The sequence below is a fragment of the Triturus cristatus genome, chromosome 4_2 (genome assembly GCF_964204655.1).
Source record: "Triturus cristatus chromosome 4_2, aTriCri1.1, whole genome shotgun sequence".
Classification (NCBI taxonomy): domain Eukaryota; kingdom Metazoa; phylum Chordata; class Amphibia; order Caudata; family Salamandridae; genus Triturus; species Triturus cristatus.
In genome coordinates this window covers 382,826,757-382,847,391 of record NC_140586.1, presented here as the reverse complement: position 1 = coordinate 382,847,391, position 20,635 = coordinate 382,826,757, and positions in this window count along the sequence as shown.

Below are 20,635 nucleotides of genomic sequence, written 5' to 3'. Positions count from 1 at the left end.
ATGGTGGATGCCTGAAGAGTTTGGGGCGGTCACTGGTAGTAGGGTTACTGGCTTGTTCCCTTCATTTCAATTCTAGTAAAGAGTGTTAAAGAGGAGAAGAGAAGGGAAGGAAAAAGGAGAGACATAATAAAACAAAGCATAACTGGAGCTTGATATGAAGGGGAAGCATTCCAAATTTTCCAATATAATGGCTCATGTTGACACTGCTGTTGGCCTCAAAACCAAAACACGAACATGGTGGAGTGGAGCATGGAGTGGAGGTTAGAGCTGGGGGTCCAGTTATGGAAAGTATTTTGCAAGGATGGTCGGTAGAAGAAGCAGGCCCTGAGGGGGAGTCAGCTGTTCAAACTGGGGAACTGGCCATTTTTAACGAAGGTAGCCGGACAATAAAAAGCAAATACGCGGGACCGAAAAAAATGAAAACAACATTAACTACAGCAACTACAGCACAAGCACAAGGGCCTGCCATCGATGCACAATCTGGACTACTATGAAGTGACCAGTCTCCCACTCTACCACGGATTTCTTCGGAAAAATAAATGGGGGGTCATCGATCTTTAGCAAAGCAGAATGGTGCCTCAATGGACTTCCAGCTATGGCAGAAAAAACAGACATGGCTAGCATCAGAAGGATCCATAGAAAAACAGGCGCTACAACATCTGCAAGAAGGAGGGGGTGTAACCCAATGTGGCATTAAAACTATGCTAAATCTTATTTTGGACAAAATACGAGAGCTTAAGGCAACACAAGCAAGTGAGAAAGCATCCTTACATCATCGTCTATTGAAAATTGAAGAGGCAGTCAGCAGCTTTCCGGACAGAATGCAAGAGGCGATTCTCAGATTTCCCAGCTCAAAGATCAGATGAAAGTGAGGCAGCAGCATGCTACCTTGGCAAGAAAGCAGAAAACCTCACTAGATAGCATGCTTGAGGAACTGGAAAAACATTCACAACGCTCCAACCTGCGCATGGTTGGGATTCCAGAAGGATGCGAAGGCTCTCAAGTACTTCAATGGGTCGAGACGTTCATTAAAAAGAATGTGCTGCCAGAGTTTACAGGAGACCTCACAATTACAAGAGCACATAGGGTACCAGCACAGCCATACCTGAATTCAAAGCTGCCTCGAACAATCCTAGTTAACTTCACAGATTTTCGTATCAAAGAACAGACTCTCACTAGAGCTATTCAAAATAAATGGTTTCTACTAGTGAAGAACCCAGCTGCCGTATTTATTCTGACAGCTGCTGCACTTCGTTGAAAGGAATTTGTCAAGCTTCTGTATCTGTTTGAGGCACAGGGTGCTCAGGCAGCAATTGCTCAGCAATCCAAGTTAGGGGTTTTGGTGTAAGGGAAATTTCATATGTTTGCAAATCTTGATGAAGTCCAGGAGCTGCTGCAAAAAATTACCACTGAAAAGTAGGTAAGGAGAAGTAAATCAGGGACAGATTTCTTAGTAATTATTTGATTAACAATGTGACAAGGGGGAAGGGACAGTTCACTGAGGGTGCAACACCATGGTACGCAGCATAGGTGCTAACCAGGGAAGGGAGGCAAGAGGTATGGTGGGCAATTCCCCAATTGCCAGGGGTTGGGAGGATAACGGAGAGAACGGTGGGTGGGCGAACCAGCGGTGGGATGCAAAGGGTAGAGTGGGCAATCCCTCTTTCCCCAGGGTTAGGGGGGTTGAGGGAGAGTACGGGGGTGGGGTGCACATATAGCAAGCAAAAAAAAGAGAAGAATCTTAGAGGGAAAGGTAATATTGTATATATTTTTGATGGAAAAGGGTCAATGCCGAAAAGAATTCTGGGGAGGATGGGAAAGCAAGTATATATAATATTGGTTAATGTTAATGGAGTGTCCAATAAGAAATATATGGCGGTCTAATAAGATGGTTGACCTCCTTCTCTCCTCAAATCCTATTTCTGCAGGAAACACATTTAAAAACAAATGCACCTAAGCTCTTTATTCCTAAGTACTATGCTAAGGTATTTTTTGCCTCCGTCGGGATGGCAATAAGGGAGGTAGCCATCTATCCTAGGCAAGGGATAGATTGTAAGATTACTCAAGTCAGGAGGGAACCCCACAATAGATGGATATGAGTCACAACAGGGATAAATGGTAATTTTTTTTAAATTATGTGAATTATTATGCACCAATTATAGATGACCCCAAAGCCATTTCAGTGTTGTGGAAGCATAAAAGTTTGCTAATCGAGACTTTATGATTCTGTTGAGGTGTTCTACAATGCCAGAGGCTTCAGGCTGATAACAATTGTGCGATCTCTGCTCAATCTGGAATGCCACAGAAAGCATCTTCAGGACCTCATTATTGAAATGAGTCCCACGATCTGACTCCAGATAAACCAGTAATCTGTACCGTGGTATTAACTCACACAACAGCAGTTTATCTACAGTGAGCCTGTTATTCCTCTGAGTTGGGTAGGTTTCAATCCATCTAGAGAAAATTCACACTATACCCCGGACATATTTCAACCTGTTAGAAATAGGTATTTTAATACAGTCCATGTGCAGCCTATTGAAGGGACCACTTGATCTCCCTATGTTACTGGTGTTCTTTTCCCTACATTCATCTGTTGACATGTCACACAACAATGGCACAGTTCTTGTGCAAGCTTCTGGATCAGGGCTTAAACCAATTTTGTCTGTATAATCTCACAATTGCATCTCTTCTTAAATGTATTTTACCATGAAAGTGTTGTGTCATAGAAAACAACAAACTGTCTGGTAGTAAAGGACTTCCATCAGCTGACATCCAAATGTCATTTGCATTTTTCTTACAACCTGCTCTGATCCAACCCTGTTGTTCTGCCTCTGAAACATTTTACTGCAATCTTTTTAGCTCATCCCATGCCCATGCCCATGTGTCAGCTACTGACAACAACCTTAAAAAGACAGCGTCTTCTTCAGATTCATTTGCACAAGATCTGTTAAACATGCAGGCCACAAGTGCACAATATTGTGCAACTTAGTCAACAAATCTGTATCCGACTGATGTAACCATTGCCCCTTTAGTGAGCTGTGCATTTAACCACTGCAACCTGTGTTGACAACTGAAGTGCCTTGAGCAGATTTGTTACATTTCCCATTTCTTATGGGGGTTCCAGATGAGGTCATGAAACCTCTTTGTGACCATAACTGTGGGAAACACCAAAGCCATACTGACTATCTGTAAATATAGTCACTCTCAATTGAGTTGTTATACTGCAAGGTCTGGTAAGGGCAATTCATTCTGTAATTTGTGCTGAGGTTACACCGCGAAGCCATGAAACTTTCACAACATCTTGAATTATACATACAGCATAAGCTGGTCTCAGGGTACCTTCCTTATTTCTCAGAAATTAGCCATCAACAAAAATTACATAACCAGGCTCATTCAGTGGTTCATTTTAATGTCTGGCCTTGGTTTGGTGCAGAAATGTGTGACATCTAGACAATCATGTTCAGTCTCATCACAGCCTTTCTTATTTATGGGCAACAGATTTGATGGGTTCAAAATTTGACAGCGGTTTAACAGCCCATTTCGGCAGCCAAAATCTGTTGCTTATGCTTAGTGAACCTTCTGTTGAGCAATATTTCAACATACTGAGGGACTATTACAGTTAAAGGATGCCCTATCTCTAGGCTTTCACGTCTCTCAATACAGACAGCAACAGCCGCGACCACTCTAAGGCAGCTAGGCAGGCCTGCGAATACAGGGGTAATGGTAGTAAAATAATAAGCCACAGGTCTTTGTGCATCTCCATACAGTTAAGTAAGCACTGACAGAACACAGCCATCCCTCTCACAGCATTCCTCTTGCTGGGCATGACAGAGACTTTCTCTCTGCTCTAGGAAAGCTTTCAAGCACTTGTTGTGAAGTACTGGGAATTTTAAGCCCAGCGGTGCAGGGGAACACACCCTATGACTTCGGGTTCTTCCTGTTTCAGACCTACAGAAACACAGAGTCTTCTGGGTGAAGTCAAAGATCAGTTTATTGGCTGCAGACCAATTACAGGTATCCTAGAAGTACAACAGCGTGTATGTTCTCAGGAGACTGCCAAAAATCACAGAAACGGGCTTCTCCTTAAATACAAAATATCATGCTTCAGGCACACATTCCTTGGTTTACGATATGGCCATATACATGTATACATTTCAAACGAAAAGGCAGAGTCATGATGACCATCCCACATTCCAGTTAAGCCAGCCCACAATTATTTACCCAGCAAGGCTCAGATCCCACATCAGATATCGATAGGCCCCAATAAACACGAGCATCTCCTGTTTGGAAAACAAGCCATAAAGCAGGAACAGTCAGGTGTGAAAGAGATTAGCTGGAGGCTCGTGTGGGATGAAAAGGCTTTATGGTGTGTCAAGCCCTGATGCTAATCACAGGTGGCCAGGGGACGGGGAGCTCGTGGGACCGGACTGACCTGGGGCAGCGGAGCCAAGCTGCCCAGGTCACAGAGAAGTCAAAGGAAGGCACATGTGCTCTAAAAGGCCTGTATTTGCTTCATGATATGTAGCCTATGTGAGGGCAACCATAAGATGGCCACCGCTCTAAGATGGAACCCACGGAGACTATGTATAATAACGTATACATAGTGCATTCATAGCTAAACCATTACACAAAGCACTTGTACATACCGCATTGACCAGTCGCGGTTCGCTAATACCGGAATAGACAGGGGTAGGGCCCTGCCTCCTACGCGGTCCCAAATTGTAAAGTACGACAGACCCTCCTTTTGCCCTTACATAGGCAATAACTATGCTCACATCAATCCGAGTCTAGGTCAATATTCACGAAGTCATGGAGATGTTGCTGTAGCATCATCCTATTACTTCGCTCATCCCTCGATACAGGTTTCCTTACACATAATGTAGCACAGAGGCCACATATCGCAGGAGCACACTGTATGCACAGACAGAACAGGAAAAGGATGGCTAAGATCATTCCAATGACCATCAGAATCTTCCAACCCCAGGCAGATATCAGTTCCCAGAACCACGCCACCAGTGACCAATCTCCTTTATCCACGTGTATGGACTCAGATATTTTATGTAGTTTGGAGATGGATTGATAGACCGTTGGAGCGTTATCTGGTATGAAAATGCAACAACTAGATTGGATAACCTTACATACCCCACCGCGGTCTGCAAGTATAACGTCTAGAACCATGCGGTTCTGCAAAGTCATGAGGCGCTCCGCTTGGAGCTCAGCTGTCGAATTACCAAGGGCACCAGCCGTAACATTAACAGTGGATTCAACCACACGAGTCAGTTGTCTCAGGTTCCTACTATTGACCATAGGTCCCCAAAACGGCAGGAAACCCAAAAAGAAGTCTCCCGCTTCCTGACCGGCAGTATCCTCCTTACTAATCACGCCTCTCACAACTCTGGTCTTGTGATAGTCAGAGGCGGCAGTAAATGTTGGCGGTAGCAGATTTGCAATATAACATGTGCCCGAGAAATCAGGGGGCAACCATGTATACGCTCGGTCATTGCAGATAAAATATGTACCCTTGGCAGCCAAAAACGCAGGGGAAAACTGTGACGGAAAAGTGTACGTTTCAGTACAGTCACTTCTTCCCAGTTGAGCTCTAGGATTCTGACCATTACCTTGTAAACAGAACCGACCTATGTGGGGTACGACCCAGATTGGGGATGAGATTTTTCGCTGTCTTTCACCCAGACTAATACTATACCCCGTCGCGTTCCACCCTACATAAGCTCTCAATTCATCTTTGGGAATAGATGAGTATGCAGCGATATCTCTGCTCATATCGGCAACTCCTTTCATTAAAGCTTTATTATTTGTGCTAGGTCTGATGGAACGCGGTTGTTGCGGGGAGTAGGCGTCTAATGCAAAGAGAAACATGGTCTGGAATGCCCATGATGATCCATTGTAACTAAACGGCAGCACTAGATAAGGAATACCCTTATTAATGGTATGTGGCATTAAACCACACACCCAGCAATTGGTTGTATTCATGACTAGTTGGTGCTGGTGCAGGAGCTGAATAAACGAGTTGTTTACAAACTCAGACCGTCTAGCTTGTTCATGTTCAGGCAGAGGGTGAAAAGAGTGTGAGGAGACAGTAGGAGGAGGTATAGGCTGTTCAGTGGGTGCAATGGGCTCTTGAGAGGAGAAGAATACAAATCCTACAGTAAACACTACCATACTACATAGTATAAACAAACACAAAAATACAAAACGTTTGCTCTTCATTATTTTACATATTTTCGCTTTAAAGTTCATTTCCTCAGCGAGTCTCTCCATCTTGAAAAACTCCATCCTCTAATCGTGCCGCTCGCGGCGGGTGAGTATCTTCTGCTAAGGAGTACGCCTGTCAGTCCAGGGAACGCCCTAGACCAACCAGAACCGTTGACCTAACGTCTTCGGCCTGTACCCCAAAGTCTTGGCACCGCGACCCTGCGGCTGAACCCGGATGGTGGTTCGAAAAACAAAAATCAAGAAAGTCCTTCAGATGGGAGAACTATGATATTAAAAAATAAAAAGGTAAAAGAAAAAGAATATTTATTTGTCAATAGGCCTTGGTCTTAGATTGTAGTGGAAACGGCCAGGTACTGTCTGATCTTGGAACAAGAGTTCAGGCTCTGTAGTGTCCAATCGAATTGACGGTGGCACAGCTTCTTGTAAAATATCGTCACTCTGTTGTGCTGAAGTTGTGCCTTTTATGCGTGCATCACTGAACGGCACAAAACGAGGTACAGTGTCTGTTTCAGAGTCAGCGATACCCTCCTGGACCCACTGGTCATACGGCAGAGGCAAAGGTATCCTTTTGACGTGGGCGCCGTGGATCCAGTTCTTCTTCCCCTTTACTCGAACAGCTGATCTTGTAGACAGAAGTACGAGATGAGGGCCAATCCAACGGGGCTCATCGTTGTTTCTGCGCTGGCAATTCTTCACCAGAACCCACGTGCCAGGGTCGATAGGGTGTCCTGGAGCTTCAGAGGCCTGGGGGAGAGTATCATGCACCTGTTGGTGTAAAACACGCAATTTAGCCGTCAATTCGTACAAGTAATCAAGCAGTACTGGATGTTCGATTTCACTGAATTTCGTCGGTCTTGGCACACCCCATACATTGGCCGGGCGGCCAAAAATAACCTCGTATGGGCTAAGTCCCACTCGTGAGTGTACGGTCATTCTGGTGGACAGGAGTGCTAGAGGCAGAGCGTCAGGCCATTTAAGACCGGAGCTCGCCTGGATTTTGGCCAGCTTGAGTTTTAGAGCGCCAGTGTAGCGCTCTACTAATCCAGCTGATTGGGGGTGATTTGCAGCGTGGAACTTCTGCTTGATCCCTAATCCCTCACACACATTCTTCATCACTTGGCCAACAAATTCACTCCCATTATCACTCCACACCATTCTTGGCATTCCAAACCTAGGAAAAAATTCCTTCACAAGGGCTTTGGCTGTGGATAGAGCAGTGTTGTCCTTTAGGGGATAGGCTTCTATCCATTTTGAAAAAGCGCAAACAACCACCAATACATATTTCAGGTTGTTGCACCTTTCCATGTGGATAAAATCTAGCTGCAAAACTTCAAATGGATATGATGGAGGCGCAAAATGAACAGCTGGAGTTGGGGTTCCCCTACCAGGGTTGTATTTCAAGCATACCATACAATTCTTGACCACATTCTCTGCACACTTGGGAATTCCAGCATTCTGCCACACTGGAGACAACAACTTACAGATTCCTTTCATACTGATATGTGCCATTCCATGTGCCATAGTAACCACTGGAAGCACATATGCATCAGGTAACAACCATCGCCTATGTTCTGACAGATCAATCCAACAACCATTCTCATCCAACTTACCCATACTTTCTCTCCACTTGCTCAACTCTTTCTCTGTGGCTTCAGCTTGAAGGGACTTTACACTTTCTATTGTGTTTTCACACATTCCAACATCACCAATCCATCTTGCAGCAGGGGTGGCTCTAGGCTCATGGTGGCCCTGTGCAGGGAGCGCAGGTAGGGGGCCCCGGAAGAGGGGGTCCGGGCGGGGCGGAGCTCAGGAAGGTGTTTTAATAAAACGTCCAGAAAAGGCGTTAGATGACCAGTAACATGGTAACAGAGAAACGACGTTTACTTTTTGAGTGCTCATCACTTGGATACTTTGTTTTAGAATCTGGGTCTCTGGAGGGACCCCTTTCAACAAGAAAAACACGTTGCGCGTCCGTAAGAGAGTTCGGCCACAAAGTAGGATCCCTCCAATCACATAAATCATATTCAGAACACGGGTCTGTAACATGGTCTTGCTCTTTGGCTTCCTTTTCAATACCAGCATCATCCGTCTGTAAACTCTGAACCTCCTTCAGAATGCCAGATGTTGATGGACCGATGAATGATGTTTGAGTTTCTCTGTCTGAGGGTCTTTTGTAATAATCCTCATCCTGAGTTGGTAATTGCTGCATGTTTGTATTAATTTCAGAGTCACCTTGTTCATTTTCATTGGTCTGCTCATGAGTATCATTCTCCTCATGGATATCATTATTTTTTTGTTCTTCTTTATGGTCGTCAGCGCCTGTTTTACCTAGTGCATCAGCAGTACTCTGCCAGAGGATTCTCCATCTTTAGGTTTCCCTTGGGTGATAAAGTTCAGGATTGCTCCTTCCTGTGACACTACGAAAGCCTGCTGAGCCACCTTTCTCTTTCGTTTCGAATAACCAGATTTGTGTACTCGAATTATCTTCATTTTGCTTGCAATGCAGCGGGCGAGGCTAGCAGTGGGTAGGGAAAAAAAGAAGACAATCAGCAGTGGGGGCTGCTGGAAGATTTTGATGTGTCATTTTTATTTTCTTGCAAAAACAACAGTTGATGGACAGAATGCAGAACAATGTCATACATTCACCCCAGTACAGAGATCTGGGCCTAAATCCATCGTTTTTTTGCTCACCACACCACCCCAGTTCAGACATGGCCATATGCAAATCAGCCTTGACCCTGTGCCTCATGGGAACAGTCCAGCCCAAACTGCCAAGCCATGTCTTCCCTGGACTACACAATGAAGGACGAGCATACCTTAATGAACAAATGAATTTCCACCAACCTACCAGGAAAATATGTTCCAGAACCATCTCCCTAGCAGCCACCCAATGCAGCCACTGATAAAACAGTGGAGGCCGCTATTTCTCCCACCTGGCAGTGAAGACCTGAAATCCCTCCCCCTGTACCTCACCATCGCTCCAGCAGTTCAGGAAGGACCACAAGACCTCGCTGTTCAACCAACAAGCAGCATGATCCAGCAGCATGAATCCCACACCGCCTCGAGACCCTTATGTGTGAAGCAGCTGAGCTTTACAAACCCTGACTGATTGATAGTAATTACCCTTCCCACTACATGTATGACACATTATGAGGACTAGCCACATATGGAAGGTTTATTTGAAGAGTGTTATAAAACTATAGGGTAGATCATGTGACTTGGCATACAAGGTCTGTTTTCTCAGTCCACTGAGAACAGTAGAGCCTGGAGAATAGTTCATGATCTATTTGGGAAGTGACCTTAGCAGGAAGAGAGTAAGCTACCTTGAAATCATGGCACACAGAGACCTGTCTCAGTACGTCACTAACTGATCCTGAAGACAGCCTACAGGTAAACAAAGACTCGTCCACTTTACCACATTGTCAAAAGACAAAATACAATATATTTAATTAAGGTTTCTTATATAGTGCCATATTCCAGCAACCAGTTCTGCTCGCTTTCAGAGCACCTATTAAACAAGGATTAATTACAGTGAGTCCTAAGGCTATGAAAAGGCACTAGAGGTTCCCTGAAGCAAAATTAATGTGCAAGGAACATCCAGTCAGGAGACAACTTTCAAGCAGGAAGTAAAATATAGCAATTATCAGGGTTCAATGGGCCCCTGAGGGTTTTGGGTCTCAGTACCGCTGTACTTGCTGAACCAATGGTAACTATGCCCCTAGTATGGACAGAGAAGGCTGCTTCACCAATTGCAAACTGAGGACTAGTTAAACTAGTTTTCTCTGCTAGTCACATGACAAGCACTGGAATGTAATTAAAGAAATGATCAAGAAGCCAGTCTCCTACCAAGGTCTCTGCAAAAGGGCATTAGACTGAGTTAACATGGGTAGGCACTGCCATCCTATTCCAGGCGTCCATCCATAGGTGCTTGCATTTCATGTCTGCCTCAACACCATATAAACAGACATTACCAAATGCCAAGTACATTCGAACACTCGATGTTTTAAAAGATTTGTGCAGGCAGATCCACTCATTAGATCACAAGTATCAGCTTCATACTCTGTTTTCATGATTGTTGATAAGTAATTGTAATCATTTTAATGAATCCTTAACATTACGTCTAACACCTCGTACCCTGCTCTCCTCTTCCCCCCAATACGACCGTGCCTCCCAAGTTACACCTCCAAAAGTCACCATGCCTCCCCTCAGCCACAAGTAAACACCGCCCCTGCACTCCTGACTCACTCTTCCCTCAACATACAGCGCCGATCTGTACAACTCCCTACCCCTGGAGCACGGTGACCACCTCTCCGACCCGCGCCCTCTCAGAGATGAATCGTGAGAGAGAGGCTCTCTCTCACGATTCATCATGCCCTCCCTTCCCATGACCACCAGAATACCTCCAGCTCGCCACCTCACATGGCTTACCTCCACCCAGACCCAAAGCACACACCATCTACAATAACATCCTCACCCAACCTTCCCCACGCCCCCGGCTCCTCACCCCCACGGGCTGGGATACATTCCTACGCCTGATCTGCCCTCCTCCCTAGGGCTCCCCACACCCTCGTCCAATGGCTCACCTTCCCTCGGGTTCACTCTGCAGTGGCACACGCTGACCTCCTCACTCCCCCTCCCCATGCCCTGACCCTCGGGCTGCTCACCTCGCAGCTGGCACCAAAGGTTGCACACTGGCATGCTATCCTCTGCAAGGCGGCCTTTCTTGCCCAGGGTCTCTAGGGGCGCCGGTGCATGGCCTCGGCCTGTCTCGGTGCTGCTCGCTGCACGCCGGGCACGGGTGCTGCCACCCCTCCTGCTGCCAGTGATGCGTGGTGCTTCTGTAACCCCTTCGCCGCAGGACTCGCGGGCACTGCGCATGCGCGCGCATGTGAGCCTCCGGAGGTGCCAGATCTGGACTATTAAAACAAGCTCGATTCTCCTGGAAAAAAAGTTCTAAACAAGCACAAGACCTACCAGAAGAGCCCGAAACAAGGCCGACCCCACACAAAGACGAGACTGGGTTAGAAAGGAAAAGAGTATAAGAACAGCCATTCAGCGTGCATCACATTGGATTTAGCACGCCTCAGTCGTTCATGCGCCAAATCCCTGCCAGGGGCCGCCACGAATATGTATTGTATCCGATTCCTCGTGGTGGCCCCTGGGGTTTGGTGGCCCTGTGCAGGTGCACAGCTGGCACATGCCTAAGGCCGCCCCTGCTTGCAGGGCCTGCAACATACATTCGAGTCTTCACATCTTTTGCTGTTTCTTTCGCGACTTCATCAGCAAACGCATTACCACGACCAACATCATCAGTGATTTTCTTGTGCACACTGCATTTCATAATCGCAACTTGTGACGGTAGGGTCAGCGACTCAAGGAGATCATTTACCAACTTGCCATTCTGAATCTTAGCTCCATGCGAAGTCAGGAACCCACGTTCTTTCCACAATCGCCCAAAACTGTGCGCCACGCCAAAGGCGTACTGGCTATCCGTATGTATGTTCACTTTCATTCCTTCAGACAGTACGCATGCTCTCGTAAGGGCAATCAATTCTGCTGCTTGAGCCAAATTTTGTGGCACACGTGCAGTTTCCACAATCGTGTGCAAAGTCGTGATAGCATATGCAGCAGTCGTATCACCATTCGGAAGCTTGAAACACGAACCATCCACCCATAAAGTACCATCACACTCAGTCAGGGGAGTATCTTTAAGATCTACTCTCCCTTTCGTCTCTTCTTCTGTTCTGAACAGACAATCATGTTGCTCAATCTCATCTAGGTCTGCTGGAACTGGTAATAATGTAGCTGGATTCAACGTGTTGCATCTCTTTATGTGTACATGATTTGCTAACAGTGTCAGCTCATATCCGGATAATCGCGCACTAGTTAAGTGTTGTGTCTTGGTCCTGTTTAACAATGTGTCCACAGCATGTGGAACCATAACAATCAATGTATTATCCATTACTAGGCCAGCAGACTGTCGAATAGACATAGCTGCGGCGGCTGTAGCTCTCAAACAACTTGGCAATGCCCTCGCTACCGGGTCCAAGGTTGACGAAAAATATGCGCATGGACGCGGTCTGTCGCCAAAAGGCTGTGTTAACACTGATAATGCGCAACCATATTTCTCATGAACATACAATGTAAAAGGCTTGCTGTAGTCAGGGGTACCCAACACAGGAGCTGAACACAATGCATTACGCAATTCCAAAAAACTTTTCTGACACTCTTCAGACCATGGGATAGGATTCGGTGTGTCTTTGCATGTTAATGCTAACAAAGGTTTTGCCAACAAGGAAAAAGTGGGAATCCAATGCCTACAGTATGAAGTAATGCCCAAGAAAGCACGCACTTCTCTCTGTGTTCTTGGCACACTCAACTGTGCAATGGCTTGAATTCTTTCTGGGGTCAGTTGCCTTCCCTCCTTCGATAAGAGATAACCTAAGTAGGTCACTTCTTGTCGACAATATTGCATCTTTGAGAGAGACACTTTGTGATGAAAGACAGACAAATGACGCAACAATGACAAGGTAGCGTTTTTGCAAATCTTTTCAGTATCCGCGGCGATTAGCAAATCGTCAACATACTGAATAAGGATAGCGCCACTGGGTAAAACCAGTGCATCAAGCTGCGCTTTTAAAGCCTGACTGTATATTGATGGACTCTCACAGTAGCCCTGGGAAGCGCGTTTAAAGCGGAAGCTTCGGCCTCCTAAACTAAAGCCAAAAATGTCTCTGCTCTCCTCTGCAATTGGGATGCTAAAGAAAGCATTCTTCAGATCGATCACTGAGAACCATGCAGCGGAGGCTGGAATCATGGTTAACAAGGCAGTTATATCAGGGACAACTGGAAACTGTGGCACAACAATCTTATTAACCTCTCTAAGATCAATCACAAATCTGTAAACAGGTGGCTGTGAAGGTTCCGTTCGTTTTAAGACAGGTAAAACAGGACTATTGCAAACGTTGCCTCTTGTCTCTTCAATTACACCCTTTTTAATCAAATCATTGACAACAATGCTTTCTGACCTTCATTGGAGATCTTGTACTGGGAAATACGTGGCAATCTGACATTGGCTTTTAAAGTGACCACGTATGGCGGTATTTCCAGAAGACCCACATCATTGGGACCAGTAGCCCAAAGGACATCCGGAAGGGATGACAATTCAGGTGGCATTGCATTCTAAGACAAAGACATCGGGGAAATCACTTTCTTGCCTAATGTAAGGTGTACTCCTGAGGGAGAACAATATAGCGTTGCATGCAATCTTTTTAGCAAATCTAATCCTAGCAAATTTTCACCACAACCTGTCGTTAAGATGAGGGGTGCTTTTAGCTCACAAGGTCCAACAGAAAGTGACATAGGACTAGAAATCGGGTTCCTAACTGGGGCGCCAGAAAAACCTACTGAAACATTCATTTCGCCAGACAAAGGCGCGCCAGGGAGTTTTGAATGCATGATTGAACTCTTTGCAGCACCAGTATCCAGCAAAAAGGGCTCCGTTACATTTGCTGTAGTTACTTTAACATAAGGTCCGCTCTGATCCACTGGCACTGAAACAACTCCCTCTCTCTGTCTAAGGCTGTCCTAGTAATCGTTATCTTCTACATTGTCATCTTCTGCATAATAATCATTATTGTAGTACTGAGCTGTATTACCAGTCGCATTGGCTTGCTGATCAAAGCTATTTATGGTATTTCGAGGCGGAAGAGGACGCGCGTTCTGGGGAACATTTCCACGCCCTCTGCCTCTAAGAGCTTGCTGACCACCTCTACCTCTTGCGCCATACGCATTACTGTTACGCTGCATTAATTTAGGGCAACTATATTTAAAATGACCTTCCTCTTTGCAATATGAACATTGGTTGGGACCTACAGGGATTCGTGGTTGATAATACCCGTTCATTTGCTGATTATTCTGTAATTGTTGGGGCTGCAGATAGATACCTTGTGTTTGCCTATAATTATTCTGCCCTCCACGTGGTGGATAGGCCTGCTCTAAAAGGACCTTTGCTTTCAGTTCTTTCGTTTTTTTATCTGTTCTATCCTTCTCATCTTTGTCTCTATTCTCATAATACTGTGCAGTATCCAGTATTTGCGCTGAAGAGGAAAACAGCCCAGGAACTTTCTGAGTCTTTTAATTTTTTACACAACTCGGGAAGTAGATTCTGCACAAATTTATCAACAAATAACCGTTGGCCACCTTCAGTGCTCATGTCTTGACCACTGTGGTCGATAAACGTTTCTTCAAACCTGGTAAAGAAATCGGACACTGTCTCATCTTTCTTCTGCTTACATGCGGATAATTTATCCCAATTTACGCGCATTGCGGGCATTAAAGTTTTCATATATGTAATAATTCTGCCAGGGAGTTCTGCTACCAGAGGCTCAGGTTTTGCACCACCAACTTGTCTAGTGTCTGCGGCAATAATATTAGCCCATGTAGCACCTAGTTCTGCATCGTGATCTACATTACGAATTGACCCCCACAAAGGCTGTGGAACAACATTTCCAAACAACATATCAATGTCAGCTAGATTCATGATACATGATCCTGCAGTTTGTGATAACTCCTTATAATATCCTGCAGGGTTTTTACGGGGGTCAGGCAATGTCTGCTTGAGCGCTAACACCTCAGATCGCTTCCATGGGACATGCACCCAAACACGCTGAAAATGAGCTGGCAGAGCAGCAATACCATTAGCGGCATCAGCCGCAACAGCTTCCTTCCATACCGGAGGGACTTTTCTCATAGGGTATTGTCGCGCTTTTCCCTTCTTCCCCACAGGGTATTCCTGTTCGAACAATGATTGCTGACAATCCCCATTTCTGAGGGACAGTAAAGTCGCAACTGCTTTATCTACATTGGGGCCCACAATTATACCTGTTTCAAAATCAAATCGCACTCGACACAATTCCTGCGGGTTTGGGTTTGCACCATTATCCTCCAATTCCTCACAGAGGAATTCACACATCTTATCAAAGACATACCTCTGCTTTGGGGCATCCCATTGGTGAAAAACGTTAACAACTGATTCCACATCATAGAGTGAAGGGAAACCAATCCACCTATGCACCAGATGATCTAACACCTCTTTCTCGTCGGGACCAGGCAGCTGACTACGCAATTGTTTACGCTGTAAACCAGGAGTCGCACTCGATGACCCAAAGAGAGGCGACATTAAACTAGTAACTACATTAGCTAGATGTTGTCGCGCTGAAGGAGAAGTTGAGGCGAGAATGGGGGGATAGACAGAGGGAAGAAAAACAGATTCAGATACAGGTACCTGGGTAGTGTAAGAAGGAGCGCCAGGGGAAGCCGCTGGCGTGCTAGGCAAAGTCGCAGGAAGTGCGGCGGTAACAGGTAACAAAACTGGCGGCCCTTGAGAGGGCTGCACTGCAGGGATAGGAGCCAGCTGAGGAGGAGCTGGCGGCTGTGGGAAGGCTTGCAGCATATTTACTGGAGGCTGCGCATTTACAAGCTATGGTGGCGCGGTAGCATTTTGCGCATACGGGGGTGGCAAACTTAGCAAATGGGACATTAGGTAATATTTCTCTTTCTCTTTTGTCTCATCTTGCACAAGGGGTGACAAAACAGGGTAACATTTATCAATCCCTAGTTTGCGCTGTCTGTGCAATTGCTCATTCATTTGTTCCTCCTCATTATCTTTAAATTGCACAGCTGCTTGCATCACTGACATACCTCTTTCTCTCTTATTTCTTTTCGCTAGCTTAATTTCCTTCTGTTTGGCTTCCTTTCGCCATAGGCGGAAAGAATCAAACATCGCCGGCCGGGCTTTCTTTTTAAACAATTTAACTTCCAAATTATCTAAGATATCTGTATCGAAACTACCATTTTGGGGCCATTTTAAAACACCGTCCTTTCTGGTGTATCGGATCCATACTTCATTATATGCAATGGGGCCCACGCCATGTTTTACATAAAGCTCATAAGTTGGAGTTCCAATTGGAGGAACCGGACATGAATCCTCTAACTGGAAATCCCTTCCACAACTCAAACAAAATAATCTTCCAAATACACTAGCACCAGGCATCTTCGCTCACTAGTCTAGTTCCAAACTTCAAAGGATTATCGATTACGATAGTCTCGTGAATACACGAGTCCTCTGGCTTTGGCGTTTGCAAACTCCAAATCAAAATAATCCCGAAGGATACCAAATTCAAACTGGGAGATGCTCCACTTATACTTAACTGAATATCGATGATCAATGGCGTCACCAGAAGACTCTCTCGATTGTTTCGCTCTACCAAAATCGTCAAGGGTCCAAAACAGGGCGATTAATCAGGGCAGCAGTCCTTCGTAGCCGTCGGGACGCGGAGAACCTCGCAGAAAAGACTTTCGGACCACGTCGACATGCAGGGGTCGATGAAGTGGCGGCCTTCCTCTAGAATTTCCACACAAAGCTCCTCACGAACCTCTGGCTTGGACCGGTACCGCTGAAATCACGCCGAGTTGGGCGCCAACTGAAGTACTGGGAATTTTAAGCCCAGCGGTGCAGGGGAGCACACCCTATGACTTCGGGTTCTTCCTGTTTCAGACCTACAGAAACACAGAGTCTTCTGGGTGAAGTCGAAGATCAGTTTATTGGCTGCAGACCAATTACAGGTATCCTAGAAGTACAACAGCGTGTATGTTCTCAGGAGACTGCCAAAAATCACAGAAACGGGCTTCTCCTTAAATACAAAATATCATGCTTCAGGCACACATTCCTTGGTTTACGATATGGCCATATACATGTATACATTTTAAACGAAAAGGCAGAGTCATGATGACCATCCCACATTCCAGTTAAGCCAGCCCACAATTATTTACCCAGCAAGGCTCAGATCCCACATCAGATATCGATAGGCCCCAATAAACACGAGCATCTCCTGTTTGGAAAACAAGCCATAAAGCAGGAACAGTCAGGTGTGAAAGAGATTAGCTGGAGGCTTGTGTGGGATGAAAAGGCTTTATGGTGTGTCAAGCCGTGATGCTAATCACAGGTGGCCAGGGGACGGGGAGCTCGTGGGACCGGACTGACCTGGGGCAGCGGAGCCAAGCTGCCCAGGTCACAGAGAAGTCAAAGGAAGGCACATGTGCTCTAAAAGGCCCGTATTTGCTTCATGATATGTAGCCTATGTGAGGGCAACCATAAGATGGCCACCGCTCTAAGATGGAACCCACGGAGACTATGTATAATAACGTATACATAGTGCATTCATAGCTAAAACGTTACACAAAGCACTTGTACATACCGCATTGACCATTCGCGGTTCGCTAATACCGGAATAGACAGGGGTAGGGCCCTGCCTCCTACGCGGTCCCAAATTGTAAAGTACGACAGTTGTCCCATGGGAGCAGATCAGACACATCTTTGTGTGTCAGCCTCGGTAAAGGCTTAGCCACTAGGGAAATGACTGATTTCCACTGCCTGCAGTAGCCAACCATTCCCCAAAACATTCTGACTTCTCTTTGTGTCTGAGGTCGATTCATTTGCAGAATTGTCTCTACTCTCCCTGAGGACACCATTCTTGCTAATTTCCCAATGATATTGCAGTTTACCTGGAAACGCTTTGTGACCGTTCTCAGTCAGTTGATTCAGAAGTGCAATTATATCCTATTTGCACGCTTCTCGTGTCTCTGATCCCAAAAGTAGGCCATCAATGTACTGTACGAGAACTGAATTGTAAGGCATTTGCAGCGATACAAGATTACTTTTCAAGATTTGATTGAAAATGACTTTAACCTTGGACCTTGAGGTCTCAGTGGCGGCCAAATATTATGCAGTGGATGCTTCAACAAGCAAAGAAGCAAGAAAGTTAGTCAGGAGGATTAAATCGAGACCTACAGACACGTCTCAGGTCACCAAATGGCTACTGAGGGTGACCACTGACCATCATCTGTGTGTCTTTTGCTTTCTTGCCCTAAGTGCACCGGGTATGCCCATACATGGATCCCAGGCTCACCGTTCCACTGGATTCAAGGTAGCCTAGCTGATGAGGGGTGATGCCCCGAAACTGGCCCCATAATGCTTGTTTCTGGTACGGGGAGGACCTGGCTTGGCAGTTCGGGCTGGACTATTCCCATGAGGTACATGGTCAAGACTGATTTGCATATGGCTGGGTCTAAACTAGGGTGGTATGGTGAACAAAATAACGATGGATTTAGCCCAGATCTCTTGACTCAGGGTGAATGTTTGATTTGCTCTGCATTCCATCCATCATCTGTGTGTCTTTTGCTTTCTTGCCCTAAGAGCGCCGAGTATGCCCAGACGTGGGTCCCGGGCTCACCATGCCACTGGATTCAAGCTTGCCTGGCTGATAAGGGGTGATGCCCTGAAACTGGTCCCAGGAAGCTAGTTTCTTGTCCAAGGAGGACCTGGCATGGCAGTTCGGGCTGGACTGTTTCCATGAGTCACAGTGTCAAGACAGATTTGCATATGGCTGGGTCGAAACTGGGGTGGCATGGTGAGCAAAAGAACTATGGATTTAAATCAGATTGACTGGGGTAAATGTTTGATTTGCTCTGCATTCTGTCTATCATCTGTGTGTCTTTTAATTTTTAAATAAAGCATTTCTTTTAAAAAATGCAGTCCATTTTCCTTAAAGGAAAATGGGATGCATTTAAAAAAAAGAAATGAAACAGTTCTGTTTCATTTTTCAAGAGTAGGCGGTGGTCCGTGGGACCACTGCATGCTCTTAAAAAATAGTTTCACTGCCAGTCACAAAGCACCCTTCCTGTTTGCGAGTGGCTTACCACTCATTTGAAATAGGTGGTAAACTGCGAATGTTTTGCGGCAGCAATTGCGGCCACAAAACAATCCAACATTGAAGTGTGAGTCTCTATTAGGAAGGGACGCCCTTGGCATGGCCCTTCCTAATAGTGAGTCACAAACCCTATTTTGTGAGTCAGTAATAGGTTACCGACAAAATAGGGTTTGTACATAGGGTAGATGTATATTGCCATACACCTGGCCTTCTAAGTGTTATAGTTATGTTCTGCTTCCATTAAAATAATTACTCTAACCCACCAGCAATTCATGGTTTGAAGGTGAAAAGTTCAGGACTGGTGGTATTATCCATAATGACTTTGGGTCATATGTACAAATTAGTTTTACATTTTCTAACGTTGCAAATCACTATTTCAGGCCATTTGGAAATGCAAAATAGTGAGTTTGTATGTACAAAAGGAATTTTCAGTGGTGCAATTTGTGCTTTCCATCATGTAGAAATCAAATTTTTTGCATTACTAAATTGGAAATCTCGAATTGGTTTTACCAAATAGCGATTCGCTAACACTATGTTCAAAGGATTTCCTAATTGCGAATAGTTCCAAATGGCCATGTAGGAAATGCAAATACCATCAATGTGTTTCAGGTGGTAATGAGGTGCAAACTATAAAAAGTCACCCAAAATGCATCTGGCTCTTTCAAAATGGTGACTCTATATGTCTTGGTGAGGAGGTGGAGGATTTTGGCTGGTAGACAGAGAAGGAGAAGGAGACCGGAAAGGCTAATGAGGGTGAGGGTCACCCTGTTTGAACAGACTGAGTAGGAGATTTATTAGAGAATAGACTAAGTAGTGAGGTAATTTGGGATTTAATTGCTGAGTTACATCCTCAGCAAAAAAAAACATCATTCAGAAGCAATGCATTTCCACCACATGTGCAGGTATTGTGTTTTCTACACCTTTTAGCTTCCGGCAGTCACCAGGGAGTTATGGGGGAATGTCACACTCCTCAAGATATACAACACACTAAACTAATGTTTTATAAGGTAGTACAGTTTCCAAATGTCATTAGTTGTGTTGATGGTACACATATTGGCATATGTCCCTCCTCTGAAAATGAATTCATTTATAGAAACAAGAAAAGCACCAATTCACTCAACGTTCAGGTAGCGTATGATGCCTCATGCATCATAACTTACCTTGAAGCCAGATTCCGAGGCAGCGCACATTATTTATGTTCTGTCACAGTGGAATTAGTAACCATCTGTCTCAGGGTGACTTTGGCGATGGTTTTATACTTGGTGAGAGGATTGCAAACTCAATTAATACAGTGTTCAATAGCATGTTTGTAAAAAATCTAATTGTTTCTCCTTCTCATACTATTTAAGGAGACAATGCCTTGAACCTTCGGATACTGACACTATGCTTTAATCTGAGAACCAGAAATGAAAGGCAGTACAACAGGGCACAGGAAAAAATGCAATCAATAATTGAACGGACATTTGGACCCATGTCTGGACATACCCGCCCCACTTAGGGAGACAAATGTGAAAAGAACAAATGATAGACGGACTGCAACAAGTGGCATGGTGAGCAAAAAAAAATATGGATTTAGGCCCAGATCTCTGTACTAGGGGTGACTGTTTGACATTGTTCAGCAACCTGTCCAT